This window comes from Temnothorax curvispinosus, unplaced genomic scaffold (genome assembly GCF_003070985.1).
Source record: "Temnothorax curvispinosus isolate PA1 unplaced genomic scaffold, ASM307098v1 QBEX01005269.1, whole genome shotgun sequence".
NCBI lineage: Eukaryota > Metazoa > Arthropoda > Insecta > Hymenoptera > Formicidae > Temnothorax > Temnothorax curvispinosus.
Genome location: NW_020215049.1, coordinates 273,640 through 282,720, shown reverse-complemented (window position 1 = coordinate 282,720; position 9,081 = coordinate 273,640).

The window sequence follows — 9,081 nt, the reverse complement described above, 5'->3', positions numbered from 1 at the left end:
TCGGATTCAGCGATTCCTTATTCGTTTTTGATCGGTACGGATTTCCTGTGTAAATTCGACGTAAATATCAAGGCCGGTAAAACTACCTTCAAACCAATAGAGGATCCGATGGAGGAAGCAGCAGATGACACACTTCCCGAGGTATTCAAGATTGATATGGTGAGTAACGAGTCTGACAAACTTAATGTGGATTTGTCATATTAACGACATTAGTATCAAAACGGAATTACGCGAGCTAATCGATGATTATATACCTCAGAAGACAGGGAAAGACGATATTGAGATGAAAATTATATTAAAAGACGATGTTCCAGTGTACCAACGTCCCAGGCGTTTATCACCAAGAGAGAAGGAAGTTGTAAATGCGCAGATAGAGGAATGGATCACAAAGGGAATTATCCGACCGTCAACATCGGATTATGCAAGCCCAATAGTGCTCGTTAAAAAGAAGGACGGAACTTATAGACTGTGTGTCGACTTCCGGGTCTTGAACAAGAAAATTTTCAAAGATCGTTTTCCCATTCCATTAATAGACGACCAACTTGATACCTTGCGGGAAGGAGTGATTTTCAGTACTTTGGATTTACGGGAAGGATTTTTCCACGTTGAAGTAGAAGAATCCAGCAGGAAGTATACTGCGTTTATTATACCTGATGGACAGTATGAATTTTGTAGAGTCCCGTTTGGTCTTTGTAATTCCTCAGCTTGTTTTCAGAGATACATCAATAAGAAATTTGAGATGCTGAGACGAGAAGGTATTGTGTTTATTTATATAGACGATATTGTGATACCATCGAAAGACTTGAAAAGCGCTCTGGAAAACTTGCGTAAAGTGTTGCACGTCGCGAGTCAGGCCGGGCTAAACATCAATTGGAAGAAGTGTAATCTACTGCAGTCTGAAGTTGAATTTCTGGGACACCGGATAAAGGATGGATGCGTCCCTCTAGTAGCAAGCTGGATGCTGTACGACGTTTCTTTGAGAAACAAGATCCGAGTTGTGTATCTCAAGTGCAGAGCTTTTTAGGACTGAGCGGATACTTTCGCAAGTTCATTCCAAATTATTCAGGTATTGCCCGTCCTCTAACAAACTTATTGAGGGCAAATGTTGTATTCCATTTTGGTGATCCCGAGAGAAAGGCTGTAGAACTGCTCAAAGAGATGCTAACAAAGGAACCAGTATTAGCTCTATATCGAGTCGAAGCGGAAACGCAACTCCATACAGATGCATCAAAGTATGGATTTGGTGCTGTCTTATTACAACGAGGAAGCGAAGATTAGTGTTTTCATCCAGTTCATTACGCGAGCGGTAGAACTTCAGCTGCGGAAGAGAAGTACGCCAGCTATGACCTAGAAGTGCTGGCAATAGTGAAGGCTCTAAGGAAATTCCGTACCTATTTGTTGGGTATTCCGTTTACCATTGTCACGGATTGTCGCGCTTTCACTCAGACGATGAATAAGAAGGATTTGTGTGTGCGCGTAGCTCGTTGGGCGCTATTATTAGAGGAGTTCGATTATAAGATCGAGCATCGTCCTGGGAAGAGCATGGCACACGTTGATGCTCTGAGTCGCAATCCGCTGCCGACGTGCATGGTGATCGAGGAAGACAATGTGTGGTTAACCGCGCGTTTGTGTAAAGCTCAAAACGAAGATGAGGGGATAGCGAGGATACGAGAATCAATTCGACAAGGACAATCTTCCGACTTTATCGTACGTGGTGGTTTACTCTACAAAGAAAGAGGAGGTGACGCATGCTTAGTGGTGCCGGAGAAGATGCAGAGTCAAGTCATTAGGAAGATGCACGACCAGGGACATTTTTCTATCGCGAAGACAGAAGATTTAATTAAGGCAAACTATTGGATACCAGATCTCCAATCAAAGATTGAGAAAATTATCAGAAACTGCCTTAGCTGCATTTTAGCGGAAAGGAAACATGGGAGGCAGGAATGTCCATTAAATCCTACTGAAAAGGGATGCATCCCGATGGTGTTACACATCGATCATCTTGGACCCCTTCCTTCGACGGCTAAGTCTTATCATCATATATTTGTGGTGATTGATGCTTTTTCAAAGTTTACCTGGTTGTATGCCACGAAATCAACGGGAACGGCTGAGGTGCTGACACATCTGAAGAAGCAAGCGGCATTATTTTGCAATCCGAGAAGAATAATTTCGGATCAAGGAACTGCCTTTACCTCTCAAGACTTTGAAGAATTCTGCAGGACCGAGAGCATAGAGCATTCGCTGATCACAGCAGGACTTCCTCGAGGAAATGGACAGGTGGAACGTGTAAATCGCATGCTCATTCCTCTGTTAACGAAGTTAGCCCCGCCGAAGCCTCACGAGTGGTATAAATACCTAGACGTAGCGCAGCAGCTTCTGAATACGGTGACACATCGCAGTATTGGAACCTCGCCATTCCACTTATTGTTTGGGACTCATCCTCGGCTGAAGAATCGACCCAATATTAAATAATTATTGGAAAAGGAATGGATCTTGATTTTTCAGGATTCTCGTGACGAACTGAGAGTCCACGCTCCTGATAATATCATTGCAGTTCAACGTGAGAACAAGCGAAATTACGATAAGAAGCGCAAGAAGACTAGGTGTTACCAAGAAGGGGATCTTGTCGCAATAAAGCGTACACAGCAAGGCCCTGGGCAGAAACTGATGCATAAATTTCTCGGGCCTTATGAAGTAATAAAAGTATTCCGGAAGGATCGTTACCTGGTCCACAAAGTAGGCGAACAGGAGGGGCCCTTACAGACCTCAACTTCTGCTGACTACATGAAGCCATGGCTCGAAGAAGATTTTCTATCCGAAGAAGAAGATGATTAGAAAGTCATTCGGGGCGAATGACGTAGCAGGACGGCCGAGCTGTAGGAAGCAAGATCCCGAGATATGCGTTCGCGCGCCTTTAATCGATTTTATATCACACGTGCGTGGAAAGTGGCCCATTACGCGCGCGCCATCTGTGCGACAAATGGCCAATTCCCCACGCGAGAAATTTCCCACTCGAACCCGTGCGAGAATGAGATATTCCCGCACGCAAAATATTCCCGCACTGCGTGCGGAAATATCTCATTCCCGCACGGCCTTGAGTGAGAAATCTCTCGCGCGTGCGGAATCGGCCATCCGTCGCACAGATGACGCGCGCGCAATAGACCACTTTCCACGCACTTTGTAATATAAAATAGGGTGTGTAACACGTGCGGGTTGAGAATTGGACACTTGTGCGGATGATCGCACTCGTGTCCAATTCTCAACTTCCCGCACTTGTTACACAAATAACTATTGTTTTGCCCAATCCTGAACAGTGTCATAAGTATAGGGACCGGATCGCGGTGCCATGCCGTTTTCTCCACTCCAAGCGTGTGCTAGCGCCGTGAGAAGCATTGCAGTACAGTAGTACCCTCCACGCCGCGCCGGTCTAAAAGGTGCCTTTTCATGCTGACGCTCGACGCTCATTTTCAGCGGCAAGAAGGTCGCATGACCACAATTGACGCCGGCGTCAATTGAAATTCATGAAAAGGGAAACAACGTCAAAATTTCGGCGTCTTCGCGCTGCTTTGGCTTTGACGCTTGAAGTTGGAAAAATCCAACTTCTTTTTCTTGACGCTGGCATCATAGTGATGTCACGTGACAATGCTCTGCAATGCTGTTTTTCAGCGTCCCATGAATTGGCACCTTAACGGAGTAATAGTAAGGGAGCCCAATGGGGGATTTGGTGATTTACTCGAGCGCGACAGATTAATGCCGACACCTGGCGCGGCCTGGGTCAGTGGCTGCCAGGGCTCTAAGTTTTGACGAAATTACCTTAATTAATTAGGCGCCAGTTAGTTTTATGAGAACTAACAAACTCATATCCCGTATCTAATTTTCCTAATATTCGGTAATCGGCTAGCGATTTCAAGCTTTAATCATGAGATAACACAAGGGGAGTTCCGTCGGGAGACCCAAGGAATATTGTGGAAGTCAAAAGAAATCAGAGAGATAATCAAACGATATATGAGTATTGAAATAATTTGACTTACGTTACAATTACGCCGCTATTCGTCACAAAACGGCCCACACAACTCGTTCACAATCATTAGACGTACGCCGTCTACAAAAGTATATTAACCAATTCATATCGTCGAATCTACTCGTAACAATGATTCTTAACCGGCAAACAACTGATCGTTATACATTATCGGATTACATTATAATTTACGCAGGACTGATCCCGCCGAAGGTCGACGGAAGAGTCGCCGAGATCTCTCGGTCGTTCCGCTACCACGCGCCCACCCCCTTCGATCCTACCAATCGTTGCGGATCGATATATTTCGTCACATGCGGCTACGATATTGGCTCTCCGTCTCGACGGTTTACAGGGTTCGGCGCTCGTGCCGCGCGGGCAACAGAGAATGTACAGTCGGTATTTCATAAATTTTGTCGGATCGATTGTTACATCGAGCATCGATGTCGAGGGAAAGGATTTAAACATCGAGTGTCGATGTCGAGGAAAGGGTTTTAATTTTCCTGTCACAGCTTTTGCTTAATAAAACTTCATTTTACAAAATCTTTTTTTCTAGACGTTGAATCTTAGTTTTATTTACACAATATTGTTCCTACATGTTGTTTCTAATACCTCGCCTGGGTGTCATTATATATATATAAACTGCAGTAATTTTGTTATTGTCATCGGATGATAGTTGTACGTGCCCAAAATAGTAAAATTTTTAATTTTTTTTGGTTTCCGATATGAAATCGTGTGTCGCGATGTAAATTTCTGTGCGTACTTTAATTCTAGACCAAAAACTTACAATTCTGTAAAGCCAATTCAAAGATTTCTTAAAATGACAAAAGTTGCTAGAAAGTTAATTAATCTAATTTTTAGTACGTGTATATTTTACTTACTACAAAAACAATATAAAAAACATTTCTAAATGGTTAAAAAGTTATTTACGCATCACAAAGACCATTTATGTCACGTGCGTCTTGAGACTACGGACTTTGATGACTGCCTAGATACAAAGTATGGGCAACGAAATAACTGCGTCACATGATACTAGTTGAATCAACCTAAACATTCTGGATTACCCTAAACAGTCAATGACCTAATATATGGTACCTCGTGGCTCATGGTGCCCCGGTCTCCCCTACTTGATTTAAGAAATTATTCAAACTTCGACTTACAATATCTCTCGCTTAATATTAAAGTTATTCAAAAAACTGTAAAGGACTTTTCAATACAGTTTTTTATGTGGAATATGCGATTTCTTTAATGACATACATCAATCGAACACTCTGTATATATAGTGTTGTAGTCAAGATATAACAGTACAAAATTACCTTTTTCCAAAAAGGTAAAAAAAGGCGCCAAGTACACGCAATGTATTTTGTAAATCTAAAAATCCAACCTAAGTGGAGTAGCTTTATTTTTTCTTAACAAAATTATATCACAAAACTGCGTTACTTAACTCAACCTAATAGTGATATGTTGTTTCAAAAAATATATGAAATCTTTAAATTGCGCCAATTACAAAGAGAATATAATGGCTGGAGCAGTATAGAGAAGTTAACAAAAAGAGACATTCAGAGTCAAGAGAGAGATGAAAGGGTAAGAGAGTCTAGATATAACAGGTGGTACAGCGAGATAGCAGAAATCAGAAGGCCAGAATACCTAGAGAAAAAAGGGAAAGAGAAGTCCATGATCAGTATAGCGAGATTTAGGCTAGGTAATGAGATGAGAGGTGGAAGATATTGGGAACCAATAGTGAAAAGAAGCTGTAGAATATGTAGTGCAGAACCAGAGACATGGGAGCATGTGTTAGAGCGGTGCACAAGAGAAGAAAAGGAGGAGAAGCCAGAAGGAATTGGAGAGAAAATCATAAGGATACTGAATAGTAAAGGAGAGGGAGAGAAATGGATGGCAGAGCTGGAGAGAAGAAGAAGGCAGAATACAGCGGTAAGTTAGTCAGAAAGATTAGAGAATAATACAGATGATTTTTGTTGAGGAGGACAAGTGGAAGGTATTGGATGCAAGGAGAAAGGAAGAGAGCAGATTGAGGGTGAAAATGGACGAGGACAAATCGGTGGAAACGAGGGTAAGAGAAAGAGAGGAGAAAGAAAGGAGAAAAGAAAGGAGAGGAGAGGAAAGCGGGAGGCCAAAGAGGACCGCGGAGGAAGAGAGAGCAAAAAGGATGGAGGAGAATCTCCTTATGGATACGGACGAGGACGAAGCAGATAGGAAGAAAAAAGAATAGGAGGAATTTAGGATGGAAAGGAGAGATGAAGGGAGATAAGGAGAGAAGCGTTAAGGGAGAGGAAGGGTGAAGGAGAAGGAGGTAAGATGTAAGACTGTAAGAATAATCATCTTAATACAGTTATTTTCAGAGTGACGGTAGAATAAGAAAAGAAGGAAGGCGTCGAGCATGAGGAGGGAGAGCCGGAAAGAAAAGGGAAGAGCAGCGACAGAAAGGAGGAAGTCAGAGGGGTGCGGAATTAAAGGAAACTGAAGGAGATGACCAGAAGGGTGCCGGATGGAAGACGAAGGGAAGGGAAATGAGATGTGAGGTCGCTCAATGACCAGGTCGGGGAAATAAGAAATAAGAGTAATTATAAAATTCGTAATTTATTGCATATCCCCGTAGGGTTCGCAATCTGCTACTATCCTTCTCCTCTCACTTTAACCCTTTGGACCAACGCTTAACGTCTCTTTCCGAAAGATGGAGCCCAGTTTTCTCCGCACAAGAGCCTATCTTGCACGGAGGGGCGCAGCTATCGGAAAAACATTCCATGCTTACATGGCTCTAGTGGACTCGAACCTGGTTCCTCATTGCAGATTACGAGTCTGTCGCTCTACCACTAGACCACACTGTCGCCCTATAAGAGAAATTATATTATAGATATAAAATGTTATGTGACTAATGTGATTGAATGTATAATATGTATATGATTTTACTTAAGTTTGCTTGTAAAGGTTTTTGGGAACGTTTTTACTGAAAAAAAAAAAAAAAAACGCCTTTCTCCAACCTCGGAAGGGGATAGAAATAAAGATGATTGATTGATTGATACAAAGAGAATATATATATTGCTTTGAAAAATAATTGTTGTGCAACTACTTAAAAAAAAATAAAACTTAACCCTCAGGGTACGATCTGGGTTAGCGTAACCCGAGCGAATTTTGAAAGTAGCGGCGCCATTTCAAAGGAAGTGAATGGTGGGGGTCCGTACCGGGGGGGGGGGAATCTTTGAGGTAGCTACTATGTGAGCGCCAAGGGGCAGCGTCAGTCTACGCTTGGTACTCAAGTTATACGATTTTGAAAATTGTACCTTTTTTATAGATCGTACCCTGAGGGTTAAGTAGTATGTATCTTTGTATTCCATTCAAGTGTCTTTTTTCCCATTCCAATCCAAGCTCTAATTCTTTTTAACAAAATTATAATATTACAAAGAATCATTTTAATCACAAAGAATTAAAAAGATAACAGTACAAAATATAAATATTTAATTAAAATAAAATAAATAAATTTTTCTTGTAAAAAAACTTGGCGCTGCTAAACCTCAAAATTTAATACAATACTAAAATTTTGATTGCATTTAATAAAGTATCAAATTTTTGATTAAATAAAAAAGCAATAAACATAATTTAGGGAAGTATGCGACGGGAGTAAAAAAGCAGCGCCAAGTTTTTTACAAGAAAAATTTATTTATTTTATTTTAATTAAATATATTTGACCGAAATTGGTGGTCATTGTTTATTAAAAAGATATAAACAAAAAAAGTTTGGTAATACTGAAGAAGAGAGCTCACTCCTCTGACTAATATATCCTATATAATATATCAAAGTACATTGATATATTGACAACATATGTCAAGGTTAAGGTCATTGAGGGCGGGGGGGGGCCCTAAAGTGCATAATTACCCAAATCTTCTATTATAATTAATTAATCATCTAGGTATAATGTTAACGCGTCGACATGAAAATGATATATAAGTTGTCTATGTTGTGTGTATATATATATATATATATATATATATATATATATATATATATATACATACACAACATAGACAACATATATATATATATACACATATATATTTTAATGCTCCTAGTTCATGTTAGTAATAAATGATAAATAAGTTATTTAAAATTTCTTTTCAGGAAATAAGAAATGATTCTGTGTAAAAATACTATGCAACATTTGTTTTTATTCAATTCTTTTACATTATAATAAAGAATATAAAAAAAATCCGCTTAATACAATAAAGAATGTAGAGAAACGCATGAATTGTATGCTTACGTGTAACATATATGATAATCAAGATATAAATATAAGTTAATAATATAAAGTTTTTGATCTACTAGATCTATTTCCTTCCATGTTTTTTGAAAGTATGCAAATTAGAAATTTGCACATTGCTTTCTCATCATTTTATTTCGCTCATAAAGCTTCCTCTATGAAGAAGACATACTATTTTATGTTAATAATCATGTTGGTGTAATTTAAAAAAATTGAGTTTGAAAAGGAGCAATGATAACGATTTGTAATAATGAGGAAGCAATGTGCAAGTTTCTAATTTGCACATTTTTTTTAACCATTCTTCCTTTAATGATACTCTATCCATCAAATAAAAATTATACATTTTTTTAAGCAGAAATCGGTGATCCCTTCACCGATTCTCGCCAAATTTAAAACAACCTTTCTTTAATAATACTCTACATAAGATTATATGTATAACTTGTACACTTTTTAGGCAAAAATTAGTAACCCCTTCACCGATCCTCGCCAAATTCAATACCAACCTACTTTTAATGATACTCTTTCCATAAAAAAAAAAATGCAGTTCAATATCTCAAAATTTACGGAAATTAGAGCAATTACGTAGATTTTTCAGACAGAAATCGGTAATCCTTTTATTATTAACAATTTTTCTAATTTTATTATATTCTTTAGTCTTTTCAACTCCTATTTCACATATAATTCTTTAAGATTTGATCGATTAGTTCTTGAGCTATAGATAAATTTGTACATAACACACACACACACACACACACACACACACACACACACACACACACACACACACACACAC